The following is a 24,284-nucleotide window of genomic DNA, read 5'->3' as shown; positions in this document are numbered from 1 at the left end:
GCCCACTTGTTCCTCTCCATACGCTTGGACGTCGTAGATGCCTGCAAACCTGAGATCGCCGCCGTGGCCGCTGCAAGGGATGAGTACTCCAATATACTCCACGAGTTCCCCGCAATCTTGGAGCCATGCTTCAACCTCGCCTTGCCCCAGCAAGGAGTGCTCCACCACATCACCACGCAAGGCCCCCCATTGCATGCCAAACCCAGATGGCTGCCATCCAAAAACCAACAGCAAGGGAAGGAGGAATTTTCAAGGTTTTAAGAGTTGGGGATGTCCGGCGTTCAGACACTGCCTGGGCATCACCGCTCCACCTGGTCCCCAAATTGTCTGGAGGCTGGAGACCCTGTGAAGATTACTGACAGCTGAATGATGTGACAACCCATGACAGGTAGTCAGTCCTTCACATGCAAGACTTCTTGGCCAACCTCCATGGTGCACAAGTCTTTTCCAAAGTCGACCTAGTGTGGGGATGTCACCAGATACCAGTACACCCCAATGACATGGGAGAGACAGCGATCATCATCCCGTTCGGCCTTTTTGAATTTCTCCAGATGCCCTTTGGGTTGAAAAATGTGGCCCAGACATTGCAACGCCTCATGGACACAGTGGATAGGGATTTGGACTTTGTGTTCATCTACCTAGATGATATCCTCATCCCCAGTCGCAACCACAAAGAACACAAGGCACATCTCCGCACCCTATTTGCCTGGCTGGCAGACTTTGGCCTTATGGTCCACGCGACCAAATGCCAGTTCGGAAAGCAGTCGCTGCAGTTCCTGCGGCACACCATCTCGGTGGCTATCTTTAACCTAGTCCACCACCTTGCTCACCCCTCGGTGAAGGTGACTGTGCAGATGGTTGCGGAGTGGTTTGTGTGGCACAGGCTCAAGAAAGAGGTGGAGGTGTTAGCTCAGAACTGCCCCAGGTGTCAGGCCTCCAAGGTCCACCGGCACATGCAGGCTCCAATCCAGTACTTTGTCTCGTCAGTGTGGAGGTTCCAGCACATCCACGTTGATGTCGTCGGTTCCTTGCTGGTGTCCAGAGAGGCGCTCAACCTCCTTACGGTGGTGGACTGAGCTATAAGATGGCCCGAGGCCATCCTGATCATAGACGTTTTGCGGAGACGTGTGCTAGGACCCTGGTCAGTCAGTGGATCGCCAGATTTGGGCTTCTGGCCCACATCGCCAGTGACAGGGGTGCCCAGTTTACCTCTGCACTTTGGGCACAGCTGGCGAGACACTTGGGGTTTAAACTCCACCTCACCATGGCCTACCACCCATAATCCAATAGTTTGGTGGAGAGGTTTCATCAGCACCTAAAGTCCACGTTCATGGCATGACACACCGGCCCGGACTGGGCAGACAAACTGCCCTTGATCCTCCTTGGGATCAGAACTGCACCCAAGGAGGATCTGCAAGCCTCATCAGCGTGCCACTCTCCCTGCCCGGTGAGTTTGTCAGCCCAGAACCCAACATCGCACCTGAGAAAGCGAACCTCCTGGCGTATCTCTTGAGGAATCTTCCCTCCCTGGCTCCTCCACCCCCATTATGCCACAGCACCCAGCCATCCCACTGCCCCAAGGAACTAGACTCGCCACAGTTTGTGTTCGTCTGGAGAGGACCGCAGACGGCACCGTTACAGCACCCGTACGAAGGTCTGTATAAGGTCCTCCAGCAATCCGGGAGAACTTTCACTTTAGATGTGGGGGGGGGGAAGAGGAACTTTTTACAGTGGATCACCTGAAGGCGGCCCACTTGGACTCATCGTAGCTGGTACAGATGGCTGTGCCAAAGCGCCAAGGCCACCCGCCCAAGCAGCGGGACATGTAGCCAGTTCTGGTAGGGGTTGTGTGGAGGCACACACTTTCATGGTGAACCTACCCCGCATGTAATGCCACGTGGCTGGGCAGCCATGGGAAAATGGCGCTGTCAGTGGTTCTTCCTGACTCAAACCTCCCGCTCAGAGTGCGCCTTGGGCAGCGATTATGACATCACCATGCACATGGTGACTGAGCTAGCGCAGCCTTTAAAGGGGCTAAATTCAAATAAACAGTCGTTAACGACCCTCAACGTGGTGGCTGTGCTTTCTTCAGCTGCACATAGCGCCACAATGACTTGATTAGCAGATGAAGAAAATAGCTTGTTAATATCATCTAACTCTCCAAATAAAGCTGTTAAAGGATTAGGTTCAAGAATAGCACATACATATTAGTGACAATGAAAAATATTTCCTCCAATAAGGTTCAAAAGCTCAACAAGACCAGAACAAGGGTGCTTCCCATAGCTACATCTGTCACATCGGGGATGTAGATCAGGAAATATAAGGGATAATTTGTCTTTAGACATGTAAATGTACAACCTTGAACTGAGTAAGAGAATGTCAAGCACATAGTGAGGAAGTGTTAACTAATTTAAGAATCAAATCCCAATTTTTGTCAGAGATAAAAATCTGTAGCTCATGTTCCCATGCCCTTTTAATCTTATTGAGGGAAACCTGAAGTGATTTTGAATGCATATCATATAAAGGTTATTAAACACTTCTGGGAAGGTTGTAATTTGAAAATTCCATCCAGTATATTAGAGTCACAAGCGATGGGAAAATTTGGTAATTGAACTAGTAAAAAAAATTCTGATTTGTAAGTATCTAAAAAAATGTGAATTTATAAATTTAACTTCGCTGAAAACTGTTCAAAAGACATGAGACAACCGTCAACAAATAAGTCTCAAAAATACTGAATACCATTATTAAACCAATCAACCAACATCAAATCATATAAGGAAGGAGGAAATACCTAATTAGATGATATATAACTTGATAAGGAAAAATCTTTTAAATAAAGAAAAATCCTGAATTGAAGCCAGATAAACAAGGAATATTTTACTATAGAGCTGTATATCATGCTGTTAACTTCAGCTAAAGGAAAAGGAAGTGCTACTCTTAAAAAAGGATAGAACAGAAATCTTCTCAGCCAACCTCAATTCCAAAGAGGCCCAAATTGGGTGGTCCAAATTATTAAATATTGAATCCAAAGTAAGATAAATCAATTGCCCAGTAATAGTAATCTAAAATGTGGAAATGCCAAGTCTCCATTCCTTTTAGATCACTGCAAATGAAGCTTATTCAGCCGAGGTTGTTTGTTTTTCCAATTATAGGAAGATATAATAGAGTCAAGGAAATCAAATAAATGACTTGGGGTTTGAAGAATTGAATTGCAGAGAAAAAAAATAATAGTTTGAGTAAAATGATCATTTTAAGAGATGATCAACTAATGAAAGAGGGAAAAGTGACCATCTGGACAATATCTGCCTAAATTGTTTCAATAAATTAAGAAATTTTCTTTCAATATATGTTTGTGATTTTTGGTGACTATAATTTCCAGGTAAGTTAACTGATTCTTAATAACCTTAAAAGGGATATTGGCATAGATAGGGACCATAGTATTCAGGGGAAAAATGTTCACTCTTGTGTAAGTTTAATTTATACCCTGAAAAGTAACTGAATTGTGATCGTAATGACAACATGAAAGGAATAAATACTTCTAGATTTGAGACAAATAACAGAAGCTCATCACATATAAAGAGACCTTGTGAACTATACCCCCTTTAGAAATCCCGGAGATGTCCTTGGAATCATGAAAAACAATAGATAACGGCTATAAAGCTAAATCAAACAAGAGTGGATTGAGAGGGCGTCCCTGCTTAGGTCCACAATGTAAGTTAAATAAAGTAGATTGTTGATTATTCATAATGACAAATGCAGAAGGTGAATGATATAATAATTTAATCACTGAGATGAAACCAGGATCAAAATCGAATCTTCTTCACATTTCAAAATGGTATTGTTATTCAACCTTGTTGAAGGCCTTCCCCACATCCAGAGAGATAGAACACTGGAATTTTAGGAGAAGGTAAATCATTATATTTAATAATATATGAATGTTAAAATATGAGTGATGATTTTTAATGAAACCAGTCTGATCTTGCAAAACAATCAAAGGTGAAATATTCTGTAGTCTTTTAGTTAGCACTTTCGAAAGAATCTTAACATCTGCATTCAATAATGAAATAGGTCTGTAGGAGGCACATTCAGTCAGATCTTTGTTCTTTTTTTTAAAATCAGGGATATTGAAGCCTCATAGTGGCAGAGTGCTCCTTTCAAAGGATTCAGAAAGAACAGTACTTAATCAGGAGGTCAATAAGTGAGAAAAAGATTTTAAAAATTCCAATAAAGTCCGGATTGGGTCCCTTCCCAGATTGGATACAGTGAAGCCATTCTGCCATTATTATTCCATGGTAGCCAATTTGTACAAAACAAAGTTTCTGTATTAACAGTTATATAAGTGATCAGTTGAAACTAATGATTTTTTAAAAGGTACTTTGTCATAAATTCTGAACATTTACCCTGTTTATCTTCAAATATTTTGATGGATATTTTATATTTACATGAATATCAAAACAAGGGTAACTAACATCTACTCTGAAATATGGGAACTTTAACAGGTCATTTGCTATTATTGATTTCAAACATTCACTCCCACACGGACTAACAGTAAACTATTGCTGGACACCATTATTAGCAATAGTGGGTTGGAGTTCATGGGGCATCAGTAATCAACAGCACCTGCCTCCAGGAATCCTAAAATGCAAAATAATGTGGCAAGCCGAAGAACCAAATTTAGCTTCCTCAGGGTTGTTCACACAAATGTTGAAATGGCACTTTAGTTATTAGAATCAACATTTTATTTTAAAAAATAGTAAATTCCCAGAAAAATGTTGACAGAGCTATCAAGGTCAAACTCTAACATGTAAATGGTGATGAGGTGCATTTTTTGAACCATGGTTACATATCAAAGGTACGGGGTCCCATTGTTCTATCAGATAAGGCTTTTCAGAATGTTGATGCAAGATGAATGAAGAAAATCACAGGTTAATCAAAGGCAGGAGGTGAAAAAAAGACAAATAAAATATGTATCTTTGTGTTTGTCAGCTGTGATTCAGTTGTCTTTGTCTTTGGCTTGGCTTCGCGGATGAAGATTTATGGAGGAGTAGTGTCCACATCAGCTGCAGGCTCGTTTGTGGCTGACAAGTCCGATGCGGGACAGGCAGACACGGTTGCAGCAGTTGCAGGGGAAAATTGGTTGGTTGGGGTTGGATGTTGGGTTTTCCTCCTTTGTCTTTTGTCAGTGGGGTGGGCTCTGCGGTCTTCTTCAAAGGAGGTTGCTGCCCGCCGAACTGTGAGGCGCCAAGATGCATGGTTTGAGGTGATATCAGCCCACTGGCGGTGGTCAATGTGGCAGGCACCAAGAGATTTCTTTAGGCAGTCCTTGTACCTCTTCTTTGGTGCACCTCTATCTCGGTGGCCAGTGGAGAGCTCGCCATATAACACGATCTTGGGAAGGCGATGGTCCTCCATTCTGGAGACGTGACCTACTCAGCGCAGTTTGATCTTCAGCAGCGTGGATTCAATGCTGTCGGCCTCTGCCATCTCGAGTACTTCGATGTTGGAGATGAAATCACTCCAATGAATGTTGAGGATGGAGCAGAGACAATGCTGGTGGAAAAGTTCTAGGAGCTGTAGGTGATGCCAGTAGAGGACCCATGATTCGGAGCCGAACAGGAGTGTGGGTACGACAACGGCTCTGTATACGCTAATCTTTGTGAGGTTTTTCAGTTGGTTGTTTTTCCAGACTCTTTTGTGTAGTCTTCCAAAGGCACTATTTGCCTTGGCGAGTCTGTTGTCTATTCCGTTGTCAATCCTTGCATCCGATGAAATGGTGCAGCCGAGATAAGTAAACTGGTTGACCGTTTTGAGTTTTGTGTGCCCGATGGAGATGTGGGAGGGGCTGGTAGTCATGGTGGGGAGCTGGCTGATGGAGGACCTCAGTTTTCTTCAGGCTGACTTCCAGGCCAAACATTTTGGCAGTTTCCGCAAAACAGGACGTCAAGCGCTGAAGAGCTGGCTCTGAATGGGCAACTAAAGCGGCATTGACTACAAAGAGTAGTTCACGGACAAGTTGCTCTTATGCTTGCAGGCACCTCAGATTGAAGAGACTGCTATCCGTGCGGTACCGGATGTAAACAGCATCTTCATTGTTGAGGTGTTTCATGGCTTGTTTCAGCATCATGCTGAAGAAGATTGAAAAGAGGGTTGGTGCGAGAACACAGCCTTGCTTCACGCCATTGTTGATGGAGAAGGGTTCAGAGAGCTCATTGCTGTATCTGACCCGACCTTGTTGGTTTTCGTGCAGTTGGATAACCATGTTGAGGAACTTTTGGAGGCATCCGAGGTGCTCTAGTATTTGCCAAAGCGGTGTCGAAGTTATTTGTACATTAAAACCCCTAGTATGCAGCACCTTGCCAGATAAGTAAGTTTTCTGCCTAACTAATACACCTGGATTAAGAATAAACAATTCAAAAGATAAAACACCTATACTGTACTTATACTGAACAAATTTCACTTGCATGAATATTTAAGCCTTTAAACATTTTAATTTATTTTCAGGCACATTATCTGAAAGCATTAAACAGTCACTGCACATGTAGGATGCCCCCCCTCCCCCGATGGAGCGGCCCGAAAGACAAACATTAATATTATAATTAACAGCCCCCCCCTGCCAAATTTTACAGATAAAGCCTTACTAATATACTAATCATGTACTAATAAAGATAAAGACTTACTAAGTAAGAATACCCTAATGCTGAGTGGGAGATGCCATTTTATTCAAACACAACTTTATTCAAACAGATGCTACGAGCAAGCACTCCACTGGCTGAATATTTGCTTCCATTTTCATCAAAACTTTATGTGTTACTTCAGAGAACATTTAGTTTTACAATAATAAAATTTTATTTAAATTTTTATGTATTCGTTTTGATTTTACCTTTTTTAATTTATTTATTTTCCTTGATTATTTTTGCAGGTTGTTTAAAGTTGCTAGTTGCTTGAATTCTCGATAATAGGGATTTTACTATAGTTTCCTTTCTGAAACCTGGAGTTTATCAGTTCCTCTGGTGACTTGAACATTTTGTTCTATTGGAGATACAGATGAAATGCCTGTAGTTAAATTGTCATGTTGATGCACAAAAATCTTCCTGGTGTATCGAATGTAGGGGAAGGAAACAACAGTCAGTCTCCTGGCCAATGCTTATTTTGCAAACAATCTGAAAAAGCAGATAACCTGGTAATTATCCCCATGTTATTTCTGGAAACTTACTGCAAACTTTGCACATTAAAGCAATGACTACCATAGAAGAGATGCCTGCATAGCTCAAAGTACACCAATGGTTGACCAAAATTCCTATCCGAAGATGCTGTGGGGCCCAGTGTCAGCACTAGAACTTTCAAACAGACTCTGAACTGAAGAGGAATTCTGACGTATTTCATGTAAAAGATAAACTCTTCATTTGGATCCATGCTATGTGACAATGTCATCAAATGATATCAATGTACAAGTAAGAAGAAACTATGATATGGTTTGCTCTGTCGCGATGGGTGTTTGTAGGTGGGACATATAGTAGAAAACTTGGTTAACAATTTTTTGACTGCTGATAAACTTTAATAAAACATTTTGCTCCATCAAAGGGTCTTTATGGGTTAAATGGTTGGGTGATAAACATTCCTGTCACATAAGTAAGACGTGGTGTTACAATCAAAGGGAAGACTGAGCTGAGTTGATGTTTGGATTTTAAGAGAGAGAAGCAGTTGTAGTTTAGGATTAAAATGAGTGAAACAGAAAATGCAAGGATTAGAAGCAGAATAATTCAAGTGCTGAGTTATATGATAAAGCATTAGAACATAAGTAGTATTTAGAATGAAAAAGGATTGCTTGAAACTGGAAACCATATTGACTACTGATGGAGAAATAGAAAGAGAGAGTCCAGCAACTGTATTCAAGAATTTAAGCGTGTAAGGTACAACATACAGAGTTCCGATGAAAGTGTTATATTTTGCATCAGTTTATGTGATATCATTTGCAGTGCTTATATTTAAATTATTGTATTTGTGGATATTGATTGAGTTTTAATAAAGCATTGAAAAGAGTTCTGAGTTGTGTTGTTGCATGAGTCTTGTCTGATTATACCCACCTGGTTCGCCCTAGACATGACTGATAAATAAAATAGATCAGAGAAACTGCCTTCATTATACTTGAAAGTACCTGTATGTTGAGGATTTTGAGCTATGGTGAAAGGTAAAACCATTAGGATTAGAAGTCCTGGGGACTGGACAAAATATACCCCTACAGAAAGTGAGGGAAGAGATTGCTGGGGCCTGGGCAATCATATTTGGATCCTCCCCAGTACAGAAGGATGATAGAATGTTAAATGAAATTCCCTTGTTTGAAAAAAAAAGAAAATAGGCCAATGAGTATTTTTTTTTATATTTTGGTTTTGATTTTGAAAGATTCATATAGATTCAGACAGCAGCACACATTTTTTCAACACTTACACCACTGTTTTGCAAATTATTGAAGAGGAATTTTAGAGACAGGATTTACAAGCATTTAGAAATATTGTCTGTTCAGGGATAATGAATATGGCTTCATGAGAGTTTTTTTTTAGGAAGTACAAACAAAATTGGTGTATACAGATTTTAGCAAGGCATTTAACAAGGTCCCACATGGTAGACTTTTTCAGAAAATTATGAGCATGGGTTGTGTGGAACCTTGGCTGTCTTGATCAGAATTAGCCTGTCTGCAGAAAGCAGAGATTAGTAGTAGATGAAACATATTCTGCCTGGAGAACTGTGAATAGTGGAGTTCCATAGGGATCTTTTCCTTTTTTCATTATTTTTTATTGGTTTTATCAAATAAATGTTCCATAGGTACATAACAATAAAATAAACCATTAACATTTTTTGTTCAGCAATATAAATAGTACTGAGACCTATGTTACATTAAAAAGAAAGATGAAGTTCCATAGAGATCTGTTCTTTGTGATTTTTCATATAGGTTCCTGGATGAAGAAGTAGATGGATGGGTCAGGATGTTTGGAGATGGCACAAAGATTGGAGGTCTTGTATATAATATTGAAGGTTGTCATTGGTTACAACAGGATATAAACAGGAGGCAGAATTGGGTAGAAAAGTGACAGGTTGAGTTCAATTTGGATCTATGAGAAGTGATGCATTTTGGTAGGTCAAACTTGAAGACAGAGTAATTGGTTAATGGCAGGATTCTTACCAGTGTGGAAGAACAGAGGGACCTTGGGGTCCAATTCCATAACTCTCACAAGTTAGCTGCGCATGTTGAAAGGGTAGTTAAGAAGGTTTATGGTATGCTGGCATTCATTAGTCGGGGGAATGAGTTCAAGAGTCATGAGGTAATGTTGCAGCTTTATAAAACTCTGATTGGACTATACTTGGAATATTTGTTTCAGTTCAAGACATCTTATTATAGGAAGAATATAGAGAGGGTGCAGAGGTGATTCATGAGGAATAATGTCTGGATTGAAGAACATGTCTTATGAGGCAAGATTAACAGCACTCAGGCTATTCTCTTTGGAGCAAAGAAAGATGAGAGGTGACTTAATGAAGTTCTACAAGGTTATGAGAGGCATCTATAGGGTGGACAGCAAGCACCTTTTTCCTAGGAAGAGAGTAGCAAACACCAGAAAACATCTGCACAAGGTGAGGGAAGGAAAGTTTAGAGTTAGACATCAGGTGTAAGTTATTTACACAGAGAGTAGGAGGTGCTTGAGATGCATTGTCAGGGGTGGCGGTAGAGGCTGGTGCAATAGGGATATTTAAAACAGAAAAGCACACAAAAAAAGAAAAATAGTGGGTTTTGTGTGTAAGGTAGGGAAGCTTTTGTTTGTTCAGTAGGTTTTTATCATTTGGCACAACATTGTGGGATGAAAGGCCTGTACTGTGCCATTATATTCTATGTTCTTTGTTCTATGTTCCATAATTGAATGCTGGTTTTATTGTCTCACAATTCCTCATGAATCTGAACAAGTGGAATTAGAAACAGTTGCAATTGCAGTTCAATGTAAGGTCTCTCCTATTTGTCATTCAGGAAGATGTATAAATCTGATAAATTAAACCACCAAATCTGGTTGTCCGTGGTTCGTGCAAGTTAACAGTTAATTCCTCACTGAGGAATCTCCGGAATTCCAATCTCAGGAGACACAAGGAGCAGAAAGTAGGTCGAGCTAGTGGATGTATGAAGGCTTCTGAAGGTAACTTTTAAAAGTGCATTAAATCTAATGGATTAACAACTTCTGTGATTGAACAGAAATTTGGGCTCCAAAATAGCTTTCACATTCCATAATAAATTATTCAGCTTTATAAAACAGCTCTTACTTATTTTTTTACTACAAGAAAAGAAGCTTCTTGGAAATAAATTGAAATCAACAGTTATTCTTGGGGTAAAAATATTTCCCAACTAAATTGAGTCAAATGTCTCATTTTATTCAGTTACCTAACACTCCAATCCAAATAACAAAGGCTCTGGTAATAACAAAAATAAACTTTTTCATAAACCAAAACAATGTGATATTCATCTTCACTCTTAATTTCACAAATGCAGTTAATAATAATTCACGTCTTGCAAATTCAGCTACTTGCTGTTTTTAAGATATCTATGACCAGAGTGAAGTGCCAGTTGATGAAGTAGACAAAGACGATGTGGTCAAACAACAATCATGGCTTTTATTAGCAGAAACTAATGGTACAATAATGAAAGACAATGGGTCCATACACAGTTATACCCAAGGGGAGAGTCTTTAACAGTAGAGATAATGCACAGTCAATGTTAGTAAGGCAAGACTGACAGCTCAGCAGAGATTCAGCACAGTCTCCCCATGGCAGAAGAAGGGTTAAAATCAATAGGACAGCTGCTAGGTAAAATTTAAGCAAGCAATACATGGATACCATAATTGGCATTGAGAATTTATAACAGCCAAAACACAACAGTATCTAGCAAAGCAATTGAAATATAATGAGATATTTATGAATACTGGAACCTATCAGGTTGTTTACAGATTCTAGTTGATTTTCTAATTGGAACAGGTGCAGGCTTTGCAACCTTGGGAACTGACAGTATTGATACAGGTCCTGGATCTGTAGTATGGGAAGGTTGGACTTCTGGACTCGCTCCAGAATCACCAGCGTGAGACAGTGGGGCATCAGCATGACCATCTGAATGCTTACTAGGGGTCACAGGCTTGGGGGGGGGGGAGGAGGAGAGGGGTGTGTACAACCACTCAGGCTCACTCTGTGTAGGGGTGTAAGGGAGGGGTGAACCAGGCAAGGCCAGATCTCTTAGGGGTACAGTGTCCATGCTCTCGTCTGGGAATTTAACATGAGCGTAATTGGGGTTAGTATGCAGTAGCTGAACTGGTTGGACTAGAGGGTCCATTTTACACATCTGAGCATGGCTCTTCAGCAGTATGGATCCAGGCTCAGATAAACAGGCTGGCCAGTCCATCACAGTTCCTGATTTTCTAGGAAAAGCAAGCATACGTTCATGAGGTATTTGATTTGTTGCAGTACACAATAAAGACCGAATAGAATGTAATGCCTCAGGCAGCACCTCCTACCATCGCGTAACAAGGATAACCATGTGTCTTTGTGACAAGGTTAACAGTTTTCCAGACTGTAGCTTTAGCCCTTTCGACCTGCCCATTGCCCTGTGGGTTTTAGCTCGTGGTACGACTGGTGGCAATCCCCTTTCATAGCAGGGCTTGGTGCAGTTCAGCGCTCATGATTGCTGAGCCTCTGTCTGTATGAATTTAATTGGGAAAACCAAAAATACTGAAAATTCTGTCAAGTCAAACAATAATCATGGTTTTTATTAGCAGAAACTAATGGTACAATAATGAAAGACAGTTATATCCAAGGGGAGTGTCCTTAACAGTAGAGATAATGCACAGCCAATGTTAATAAGGCAAGGCTAGCCAAAGGGAAGACTGACAGCTCAGCAGAGATTCACCACACAGAGATCTACTGCAGAAATGGTTATATGTGTGTGTGGGTGTGTCTGTTTTATATTAACTAGGACACATATATTAAATGATACCCACTAAGGAATATTGATCAAAAGAGAGACCTTTGGATTCAAGACTCTATTTCCTTAGAAGTGTTAACATTGGCAGGTAGTATGGTGAAGAAAGAATTTGTTAGAATATAAGATAAAAAGTTATAGAAATTATGTTGTTTTTACAAAGAACTGTTTGGACAACCTGGAATATTGTGTGCAGTACTGGTCACCACTCTGTAGGAAGGCTGCAATTGTGCTGCAGAGGATTCAAATGAGATTACTTGAATTGAAGATCTTTAGTTATGGGAAGAATTGGAGAGGGGTTGTACTGTGGAGGGTCATGTAACTTCTCCCACGAGAACCTGGTTGGAATCCACTACATCTGTCAATCAAGGTCAAGACCACGCATGCTGGGCACTCACCTTACCATTGGCAACTTTGAAAGGACACACACTGGCTTCTTTAATCATCTCCCTTAATTTGGGCATATCGGGTCCAGCCCCACTGGCCAGTAGGGGGTATATAAAGACCAACATGTGGGTCTATTTTCCTTGAGGAACGAACGCAAGTTCCACTCCAGGTCATGAGGCAGAGATGACATTGGGGAATCAATACCAATATGTGTGCCAGTCATGAGTGTGGGGCTTATTGTGGTGCAAACTAACAAACCATTCTTACAATGTATTTCTCCAAATTATCACAGTTCCGTAACTGCACCAGATCTAGAGGGGGGTGAGAGAGAGAGAGAGAGAGAGAGAGAGAGAGAGATCCCTGTGATGACTTTCCCTTGCAGGCAAATAAAGGTCTTTTGTTATAATAAAATCAAATCCAGCCTCACTGCTTCTCGGACCCATTGAACTTCTTCCTCACATCAAAGGCGGGCTTGCTTTCTCTGCAGCAAAGCAGGCTGAAGGGTGATGTGATAGAAGTATTGAAAATTATCAGAGGTATAGATAAAGTAGATAATCAGAATTTTCCTCATGAAAAGGGATATTAAAAACAAATAGGCACAGGTTTAAAGTGAGAGAAAGATTTAAAGAGGATTTGAAGGAAATGTTTTTTTACATAGAGAAAGGGTGATATTTGGAACTCGCTGCCAGAGGCAGTGGTGGAGTTGGATACAGTCCTTTTTGAGACATTTAGACAGACAGTTAAATGGGCAAGGTGTTGAAAAACATATGGGGGGAAATGCAATAGGAGTAGATTGGTTGAAAGGTCAACATGATTGAGGTGGTCTGAAGGATCTGTTCCTGTTCTGTGTAGCATTCTCATTTCATGACACCTGATATTCAAATAGTTCTCTTCATAAATCTTTTTTTTTTTGGCTAACTTTACAATTGGCGTCAATTTTTATTAATAAGTTTATTTATTGTTTTGTATTAGTTTCAACCGTTTGCTTTATACCAGGGAAACTGCACGTCAGTTAATTAGCAAGTTGTTTTAGTTCCAAAATGCATAACTAACATTGGTTTTCATATCCAGAGGATTGAAGTACCAGATGTTTGATCATTTATTGTTACATCCCACCTCACTGACAAATGACAAAGGAGGAAAAACCCAACACCCTACCCCAACCAACCAATTTTCCCCTGCAACCGCTGCAACCGTGTCTGCCTGTCCCGCATCGGACTTGTCAGCCACAAACGAGCCTTCAGCTGACATGGACATTTACCCCTCCATAAATCTTCATCTGCGAAGCCAAGCCAAAGAAAGAATATCTGGTACAATGAGAGGTTTGTCGGATGAGCAGTCCATCAAGTCTATTCTAAGGTGCAGACCCCAATACAAAATTGAAGAGCCAGAAAGCAGAAGAGCAGGAACATATTAGTGTGTGACATGGTACAATCAAGAGATTATTTAACATAGTAAAGGAAGCATGTAAACGTCATTGTGGTGTTAATTCAAGGATGTGATGGCTGCAGGGGAAAAACCAAGACACAAGAGAAACTTGTCCGTGAACTACTCTTTGCAGATGATGCCGCTTTAGTTGCCCATTCAGAGCCAGTTCTTCAGCGCTTGATGTCCTGCTTTGCGGAAACTGCCAAAATGTTTGGCCTGGAAGTCAGCCTGAAGAAAACTGAGGTCCTCCATCAGCCAGCTCCCCACCATGACTACCAGCCCCCCCACATCTCCATCGGGCACACAAAACTCAAAACGGTCAACCAGTTTACCTATCTCGGCTGCACCATTTCATCAGATGCAAGGATCGACAATGAGATAGACAACAGACTCGCCAAGGAAAATAGCGCCTTTGGAAAACTACACAATAGAGTCTGGAAAAACAACCAACTGAAAAACCTCACAAAGATAAGCGTATACAGAGCCGTTGTCATACCCACACTCCTGTTCGGCTCCGAATCATGGGTCCTCTACCGGCACCACCTACGGCTCCTAGAACGCTTCCACCAGCGTTGTCTCCGCTCCATCCTCAACATCCATTGGAGCGCTTACACCCCTAACATCGAAGTACTCGAGATGGCAGAGGTCGACAGCATCGAGTCCACGCTGCTGAAGATCCAGCTGCGCTGGATGGGTCACCATCGCCTTCCCAAGATCGTGTTATATGGCGAACTCTCCACTGGCCACCGTGACAGAGGTGCACCAGAGAAAAGGTACAAGGACTGCCTAAAGAAATCTCTTGGTGCCTGCCACATTGACCACCGCCAGTGGGCTGATAACGCCTCAAACCGTGCATCTTGGCGCCTCACATTTTGGCGGGCAGCAACCTCCTTTGAAGAAGACCGCAGAGCCCACCTCACTGACAAAAGGCAAAGGAGGAAAAACCCAACACCCAACCCCAACCAACCAATTTTCCCTTGCAACCGCTCCAATCGTGTCTGCCTGTCCCGCATCGGACTTGTCAGCCACAAACGAGCCTGCAGCTGACGTGGACTTTTTACCCCCTCCATAAATCTTCGTCCGCGAAGCCAAGCCAAAGAAAAGAAAGGAAGCATGTAAATGTCATTGTGGTGTTAATTCAAGGATGTGATGGCTGCAGGGGAAAAACAATCTCTGAACCTGTTGGTGCATAATTTCACACTTTTGATTGTTTTCACAACAGGTGGAGGGAGAAGTGAATATGTCCAAGGTGTGATAGCTAATTTTCTGAGCCAGTGAGGAATTGATGTGAGGAAGCAGGTTTGTGTGATGTTCTGAGCTACATTCTCATTGAAGTATGACTGAACCTGAATTTCTGTGAGTAGTTCTGGGCATCGTACATAGGAAAGACTACATTAAAAGTGTCTGGAAACTGAGATGTCATTCCTTGGAATTTAGAAAATTAATGGGTGATTTGAATGTCCTTTTCAATATATTAATCAGAACTGAAAGATAAATGGAGAGCAACCAATTTGGCAAGAGTCCTGGACTTTTGTTAAAGTCAAGCTTTTAAGAAGTGAATGTTTGATGTCCAAGATGTAGAAGTTGTTTATATTTAATGCATGTTATAATGCAAAAGAAGGATGGTGAGGTAAGAGAACCTTGGATGATGAGAGATGTCATGAAATTAGTCAAAAAGTAAAAGTAGACTCGTTTCAGGAAGTGACAATCAGAAAGAGCTCGAGAATGAAACATCCTTGGCAAGTGGGTTTAAATAAAATGCTTTTAAAAATATTTTTATTGCATTTAATTTTTTTTTAAAACCTTAGGTACATAATAATCTTGTGAAGAGCTAAAGAAAATTCTTATGATATTTTATACTTGGCATTGAAAACAAGAGGATATCTAGGGAGATGATTGGACCACTCAAGGACCAAGGAGGAAATTTACGCATAGAGTCAGAGGAATTGTAGAAAAGAATAAATGAGTACTTTGCATCAGTTTATTTTGCCAAAGAGAAGGGTTCAGAGAGCTCATTGCTGTATCTGACCCGACCTTGTTGGTTTTCGTGCAGTTGGATAATCATGTTGAGGAACTTTGGGGGACATCCGATGCGCTCTAGTATTTGCCAAAGCCCTTTCCTGCTCACGGTGTCGAAGGCTTTGGTGAGGTCAACAAAGGTGATGTAGAGTCCTTTGGTAAACCAGTTTACCTATCTCGGCTGCACCATTTCATCAGATGCAAGGATCGACAATGAGATAGACAACAGACTCGCCAAGGCAAATAGCGCCTTTGGAAGACTACACAATAGAGTCTGGAAAAACAACCAACTGAAAAACCTCACAAAGATAAGCGTATACAGAGCAGTTGTCATACCCACACTCCTGTTCGGCTCCGAATCATGGGTCCTCTACCGGCACCACCTACGGCTCCTAGAACGCTTCCACCAGCGTTGTCTCCGCTCCATCCTCAACATCCATTGGAGCGCTCACACCCCTAACGTCGAGGTACTCGAGATGGCAGAGGTCGACAGCATCGAGTCCACGCTGCTGAAGATCCAGCTGCGCTGGATGGGTCACGTCTCCAGAATGGAGGACCATCGCCTTCCCAAGATCGTATTATATGGCGAGCTCTCCACTGGCCACCGTGACAGAGGTGCACCAAAGAAAAGGTACAAGGACTGCCTAAAGAAATCTCTTGGTGCCTGCCACATTGACCACCGCCAGTGGGCTGATAACGCCTCAAACCGTGCATCTTGGCGCCTCACAGTTTGGCGGGCAGCAGCCTCCTTTGAAGAAGACCGCAGAGCCCACCTCACTGACAAAAGGCAAAGGAGGAAAAACCCAACACCCAACCCCAACCAACCAATTTTCCCTTGCAACCGCTGCAATCGTGTCTGCCTGTCCCGCATCGGACTGGTCAGCCACAAACGAGCCTGCAGCTGACGTGGACTTTTTTACCCCCTCCATAAATCTTCGTCCGCGAAGCCAAGCCAAAGAAAGAGAAGAAAAAAAAAAAAAATTTTGCCAAAGAGAAAGATGTAGACTGTAATAGGAGTATAATGAGGAGAATGGTCATGTGTTAGGGCATTTTGAAATCGTTCAAAATGTACTGGGGGTGCAGGTTAATTGGGTGTAAATTGGGTTGAAATGGTCTGTTACCACATTGTATGTCTGTATGTATGTAATAATGTGGTTGTGTTTCGAATTAAGATAGATAAATCCCCGATGTTGATGGAGTCTCTGGTTATTAAAAGAGGGAAGTGTACAGATTCCTGGGGCTTTGGCATTCGCACTCGTGACAGGAGAGGTCCCCAAGGACTGGAGAGAGGCTGATTCTGTGCATTGTTCAAAAAATATATTCCAGGAAATTAAAGGCCAGTAAGCCTCATAACTGTTGTGGGAAATTATTGGAATGGATACCGTGGGATAGGATTTATGCACATAAGGAAAGTCATGGTTACATTAGGGACAGTCAATATAGATATGCAAAGGTCAGGTCACCAATCTGACTGAGATTATTAAGGAGATAAAAGTGGTTGATAAGGGCAGAGGAGAGAATGTTGACTCCAAGGACTTCAGTAAGTTATTTGACCAGGTCCCCCATGGTAGGTTAATTCAGATGGTACAGAGTCATGAGATCTATCATAAGTTGATAGTTTGCATACAGATTTATACATAGAAATCAAAGGATAGTGGTGGAGGGATCTGGGGTTCAAGGGGTTTAACTCATTGAAAGTGGCCACACAAGTAGATCGGAAGGTTAAAAAAAAAACATATAGCATGCTTGCATTTAATGGGTAGGTTGTTGAAGGGGAAAGAATATTGAGGGCTATAATTGGTAAATAGGGATGTGTTTTGTGCTAATGCGTTAACAGGCAAGTGAAGACAAAATTTAGAGGAGAGCCATTTAATGTAGCTGTGTTTCAGGAAGTGTATTAATTATGTTATAGCATTCACCCATTGTTTAGTCATTTACAATCATAGCATGCACACATTGTTGTAGCAGAAACGTAGACATTTTTCTAACTACCTTAAAAATGATAATTAATAAACCAGTTCTGTAATCAAACTTTACCTTGTCAGTAATGAAATCCTTGTAACTCCCATTCTATAATCAAAGCATGGTTTTACAGTTAATCAAGTTGCCATTATTATGTCCATGTATAATGTCCGAAAATCATTCACGGGAATCAGCTTTGAATGGTCTCCCATTGTGCATCAGTTTTAATAAATTGCCCACAGTTTTGAATACAAACTCTGCAGAGCTTTTTTGCTTTTTCCTACATGTGAGCAAAATTAAGGAAGTCATGGTGCAGTTCTATTAAACTTTGGCAAGTCCTGCACTTGGGATACCATGTGCACTTTTGTTTACCCTTAACAGGCAGGATGTGGAGGCTTTAGAAAGGGTACCAAAAAGGTTTACCAGGATGTTGCCTAGATAAGAAAGCATGAGTTATATGGGGAGATTGAACAAACTTGGGCTGATTTCTCTGGAGCATAGAAGGCTGAGGGGCGACTTGATGAATGTTCATAAAGTCATGAGATGCAGATATGGAGGAGACTCAAACAAAATGTTCCCCAGAGTAAAGGTGTCACACACCAGAGGACATGCATTAAGATAAATTAAATAAGATTTGTGGGGCTAATATTTTATACAGAGAGTGGTAGGTGTCAGAAATAGGCTTGCAAGAGTAATGATAGAAGCAGATACAGTAGAAACATTTAAGTGGGTTCAAGAGACACAGAATCAGAATCAGGATTTATTGTTATGAACATGAAATTCAGTGTTTTGTGGCAAGATCATAGTGCAAACATACATAATATAAACATCTTACATCATTACTATAAAAAAATTTAAAAATAATAATGCTCAAAAAGTAAGGCTGAATCTTCGGCTCATTGGTTATTCAGGAATCTAATGGCAGCAAGAAAGAAACTTGCTTTAGGCTCCTGTACCTTTTCTCTGATGGTAGCAGAGTGGAGGATATGACCTGGGTGGTGGGAGAGAGGCTGCTTTTTTAAGACACCACCTCATGTAGGTGTCCAAGATGGAGTGAAGTCTGGTGCCTGTGATGTCACAGGCTAGTGGAGTTATTCTTGTCCTGAGAGTTGGCTGGAGACATGAATATGAAAGGAATGGAAGGATATCTACCAAGTCCAAACAGCAGAGTTTTAGTTTGATTTGAAGTTCAGAAGGTGGATATTTTGTCAGAATTTAATAAGTTCTAATTTTCCTGATTGTTTCAAATTGAACTGAGGCTGAATTTTTTTTTCCCATGGATGCAGCCTGACCTGCTGTATCAGTTTCCAACATTTTGATCTCTCATTTCACATTTCAAGTATCTTCAGTTTTATTTTTTTTATTTTAATTTTCACAACTTATTATTTTTTAAAACATATTTACTCCAAGAGGCCTGTAGAAATGTGAACTTGTTTTCTGCAAAGAACACAGAAATGCTGAAGGAACTCAGCAGGTATCCCAGTGTCCGTAGGAGGTAAAGATGTATTACCAATGTTTTGAGCCTGAGACGTTCGTCAAGGTATCTTTATCTTTACAGTGCTGCAAGAACTTCTGAGTTCCTCCAGCATTTTGTTATTTTTACTATGCTCACAGTGTCTGCAGCTTTTTGTGTTTCACTCCTTCTGCAAATGGCACATTATTCTGTTATTTCATTAATATTAACTGTGAGGACTTTGATAACCCAAGGGATCACAGGATATAGGTCAAGTAAAATGATATGGAGGCAAGCTGAGATCAACATTTGTTTATGAAAGGTTAGGGCAGGTCTAAATAGGCAGGGCTGGTGCTACCACTAAACAAACTAAGCAGCAGCATAGGGCACAGACCTCAGAGGGGCACAGTCAGGATGGTTAGTTGACCAGTGTGTAGGGGATAATGTGCAAAAGTCTACTTTATTAGACGGCATCTCGGGGTCCTTTGGCTGGGCATGGCCATCTTTACATTTGTGTGCGTGCTTGAGTGCCGGCTGGCGCATGCACAATGGATATGAACAATTCTGGTGCTGCACACGATCTCTGAGCAAGGCAGGCACTGCTGCATCAGAAAGCAAATAGACAACTATTCAGTGAGCAACTAAACAAATCCAATGCAAAAAAAATGCTGGACTGGAATGGTGGAACATACAGAAACCCGGTCAAAAACAATTAATTGCAGGCATCCCCTCTGACTCAGAAATGCTTTTACAAAGGATTTACATCAACAAAGGTTTTGCTGATATGTTGAAGCTGGTGGCAACCGATTGACTGCGTTTGAATAACCAGTTGGCCCCTGTAGAGTTTGCTGCGCCTTTCATGGCAAGAATACTAATCGTTGGAACCAAGGGGGAGTGGAGGTGTTAAAATGTTGATTCATCTAAACAACTTGTAAAGCCTCAAATTTCAACAAATCTATCAGGTTAAGCTTTCCGAAGTGTTCCCCTGATAGCAAGTTTAAATATTTTGAAAAGTGCATCTTAACACGCAGTTTGTATCTATCCATTGAGAATATCCAATGGACCCAAATGTTATTTATAGTGCAATAACTTGTATACCAGACCCATTGCATTAAAGCAAGTGAAGGGTATCCTAGTGTTGCGGGCCTGTTTCGGAATGCAGTGACGCCAGTGATACGTCTGTATCACTAGGATTTCTCTCTTTCAGCCGAGAGGAAGACATTTAGTTGATGAATTTGAGGAGAAATGCTTACTTGGATGTGTCCCGCCCTGGGAGGGAGGTGGGCGGTATGCGCTGAGCTCTTTTCCCCATCCTTTCCCCGTCCTGCACATGTGTAGTGTCTGAGCATCAGTGTGCAGTGTCCGAGCAGGGACCACTGGTTCTTGTAAAAACTAGGAGGGCAAGGGGTACACTGGCTGGTTATAGGGTCCAGAGGTATACACCAGCTGGGTACAAGGGTGGAACAGATGTTGAGTGTGGTCAAAGAAGAGGGCAGTGGTTCTTCAGGAAAAACAATCATTTGATGGGTTGAGATTTGAGTCACACCAAAAGTAACGAGAAGCAGATGCTACAGGTTAAATGAGTGAAGTAGAAAATATTCAGGGGAATGAGGAGAGAGCAGGAGGTTGGAGGGGGAGGGAGAGGGTGAGTGAGTGAGTGAGTAAGAGAGAGAGAGAGAGAGAGAGAGATAGAGAGAGTTTTTTTTTATGCAAAACATCTGTTTTTGGAAAAGGAAGTTGGCAAATTTTTGTGGGGTGCAAGTAATTGGCCTTACCTAGGGTGCAAAATATTCTAGTCCAGTCCTGTAAATATTTCTCTGTTCCAATGTTTTTTCCAGTATTCAATTTTAACTGGAAAGAATACAACAGACACATCGGATCTTATATAACAGAAGGAATTTATTTGACTCACATGTGTCTATGCCACCTGCACTTATTTTGTAAATGTGATTAGAAAGTTTGTTAGTGCCTCAGAATTCTGCTAAGGGAAAGCAAAAATGCATTGTCTGCTTTGGTTTCATGAAGTTCCTGACAAGTTGCACCAAAGGACATAGTTCATCACAAATTCAGTCCTCATTTTTTTTTTTGTAATTTGCCCAGTGTGAGATTAAATCAATATTGTTTTTCAACCTGCATCTATTTTAGGACTGAATCAAATGTATCCTGATTAATTCTCCTGCAGCAAGACTTGGATTTCTTTCCAAATGAAATCATCAGTCCCTTGGCTCCGTTAACCCAACAAATCTGAGAACATGCAACCAGAAAATAAATGTAAGCAAGGAAAAGAACTCATTGGTTTAAATACGAAAGTCAGATTTTCTCCTTGTGTTACACTTGAATATTTCCTGCAGTTGGCAATACAGAAGTCTGGATTAATGATTTAGAGAGGTGAAAATAATTCACACCATGACAACCGAAAAATTTAACTCCTTTCTGTTAAATAATCTGGAATAAAAAACTAGTATCATGACAGGTGATCATGAAATTATCAAATTGTTGTTAAAGCTAATTAGGTTCAATTTTGTATGACATATTTCATTGGTCTGGTCAATGTACAACTCCAGATCTGATGCTTAGAAAACCATCCCAAAATTATTATGATTGAGCAAAAAAAATTGTCCTTGACAGGAAGCCCAGATGCTACAAAGGAATAAAATTAAGTTAAGAAAACTAACATGATTTGAATAGAAATTACGACAATTTTTTAAGCAGAGTGAACCAGAATCAGTAAATAAAACAAAGTGAAATTATGCAAATTAATGCACATTTACTCCATTGGTCATTCTACCCCCAACCGTAAAAAGGTTGGAGGGAGAGATATGGTATTTTCTTCACTAAGAAGCCAATGAGAAATATTGACATTGAATATCTTATATCTTTTATGTTATTAATCAAAGAAGAGATGATACTTTATATTTTCTTATCTCCAATGCAGAGAAGAACAGAGTGAATACAGGGGGAAAGAACTCAGATGAAATATTTAATCTTGGATGTATGAAAGGAACTTAATATCTTCAAAAGAATCTGGACCAATTCTGTGCGCAGAAGATGTTTACTTTTGACCTGGATGAAAAGTGATGATATGCAGATGTGCGTAACAAATTCAAAAGATGCAGCTCTGATGAAATATGAAAAGGGTTTAAACAAGCATATTAATTATTCACTGGTTATTACAGATTTGTTATGGTTGAGGTTAATTGTGCTACTGAATATATTTGCTCAATATTAATGTGCAAGTTGAAACAAATTGTTCAAACTTATAATGGATCACTATAACAAAATAATGATTAGGTGGCTATGTGCAGTCAAGTGAAACTCGATCAAGCTAAATCATGAGGTCTAAATGCATTTATGGTTTATTCCTGATGAAACCTCCAGCAGAAGCGAAATGCATTTTAGCCTACACTCTGTGGTTCCAATATTAAGGTATTAAAAATAAATATTTGTTCTTATCTACCACTGGAAAGAGAGTTGAAAATAAATGGTTTGGTTGAAATTTAATTTTTCTATGTTTTGAATTCATTGATTTCCATGATTACACTGCTGCATTTGGGTTCCATTTCCTGATGGTATTTCACAGGGTCTACAATTTAATTTAAATAGTAAGTGTAGCCTAGATCATTAGCTTTACCTTGTGGTGGAACATGGTGGTGACCTAATTTGACTGTACAGGCTGGCCCGCCACCAATGCTGTCACTCCTCCCCATAAGATTCCTAATAAAGGCTGATAGTCCTAGTCTCTACCCTCCATACTAGCCTTGGATCCAGGCTTGTAGCATGTAAAGATATGACTGATGTTTCAGGATATTAAAGCCTTTAATCACTCGCTTCAAGTCTGCTTGAACTCTATGAATACACGTTACCTGCTGGTCACCCGATGCCAGGCCCCCAGTGAGTCCATCAACAACTTTGTGAGGGCCATGAGGGAGCTGAAACAAGCCTGTAGGTACATAGATGTGACCATGGCCATCTATGAAGAGAAGCTCATCCACCAGCTTCTGCTCGAAATACATCCACGAGTGACTCCTGGAAAAGGGCAATAAGAGCTACAGGAAGTTGTGCAGCTGGCTTGATCGCTGGAGACAGCCCAAAAGAATGCGGAGGCCTACTCTGTGAGACATGTGACCACCAGATGGGGAGCACAAGCATCGCGATGTTGGGACTCAGGGACCCAGACTGCTGCTGCTGCTCCCACCGCTGAGCACATGAGGTACAACTACTGCAGCCAGATCAAACTGAAACTGCAGGAGGAAGGGGCCCTATGCCAAGATAAGTCATTCTAAACCTCTTTCCAGCAGCGCCTTATGCCGACCACAACCTACATTGCCGTCTTGGATCACGACACTTCCGGCGTCGCTTCCAGTGGGCGAGAAGTGAATAGCAGGAACAGGAGGAAGATAACATGGGATGACATCATGTGCAGCACCTCTTCCAGACTCCACAGTGTGTGATTCATGGGGATGGCTATCTTTGGGATCTCCAAGGTGGTCCACTTGGTGGCAGCCAACTCAACACTATAGCAGTAGCAATTCTGATAATGGGCTAACTCTGGCTTCCATCGTGCTGGTCTAGAATAGACCACACCAACTGGCACAATCTATGAAGGGCACAGGGATAAAGAGTCACATTATGTGCTGCCTATTCGATGTGGGGATCACTGAGAGCTTTATGCACCCAGGCATGGTCCAATGCTATTCCCTTGCAGTGTCCCCTGCAAAGTGTAAGATATATCTAGTGTCCAAATTCTACTCCAGGAAATCCACGGGTGATGCACAGTGACCTTAAATGTGAGTGGCATAAATTTAAAAACTTCAAACTGCTTGTGATTTCCAGTGCCAGTTTAAGAGCATGCTGATGCAGTTTGACAGCCCCATCCTCCCTTCACGGTCAGAAACAATCAATTGCTGGATGGTCCACCCACCTCACCGATGCAGCTTTTCAGACACCAGAATGCCATCCAGTGCACCCAACCTGCAATCTGGCTACCCTCCAGGTCCCTCTGTCCCCCTTCCAGAACCTCATCCTAGACTGCAA

General features: G+C 41.3%; 2 long non-coding RNA genes across 5 annotated transcripts in view; one reads left to right on the top strand and one right to left on the bottom strand.

The window, feature by feature from the left end:
• The window catches only part of LOC138749333 (uncharacterized), a 106,399-nt gene that overhangs the window by 75,622 nt on the left and 6,493 nt on the right, over positions 1-24,284 (bottom strand). The window contains exon 3 of one of the 4 annotated variants that reach the window (XR_011348567.1): positions 22,244-22,368. The exons of the other annotated variants lie outside the window; for them this stretch is intronic. This is a non-coding gene — a long non-coding RNA (uncharacterized lncRNA). Of the gene's footprint in view, positions 1-22,243; positions 22,369-24,284 lie in introns of those variants that run through there. 4 annotated transcript variants of the gene reach the window in all.
• Positions 9,968-22,720, top strand: LOC138749327 (uncharacterized). The gene is made up of 3 exons (XR_011348563.1): positions 9,968-10,175; positions 21,396-21,521; positions 22,186-22,720. It is a non-coding gene; the product is annotated as an uncharacterized lncRNA (long non-coding RNA).

The sequence above is a fragment of the Narcine bancroftii genome, chromosome 1 (assembly GCF_036971445.1).
Source record: "Narcine bancroftii isolate sNarBan1 chromosome 1, sNarBan1.hap1, whole genome shotgun sequence".
NCBI lineage: Eukaryota > Metazoa > Chordata > Chondrichthyes > Torpediniformes > Narcinidae > Narcine > Narcine bancroftii.
The sequence above is the reverse complement of the archived record's forward strand: the minus strand, read 5'-3'. Positions and strand labels throughout refer to the sequence as shown.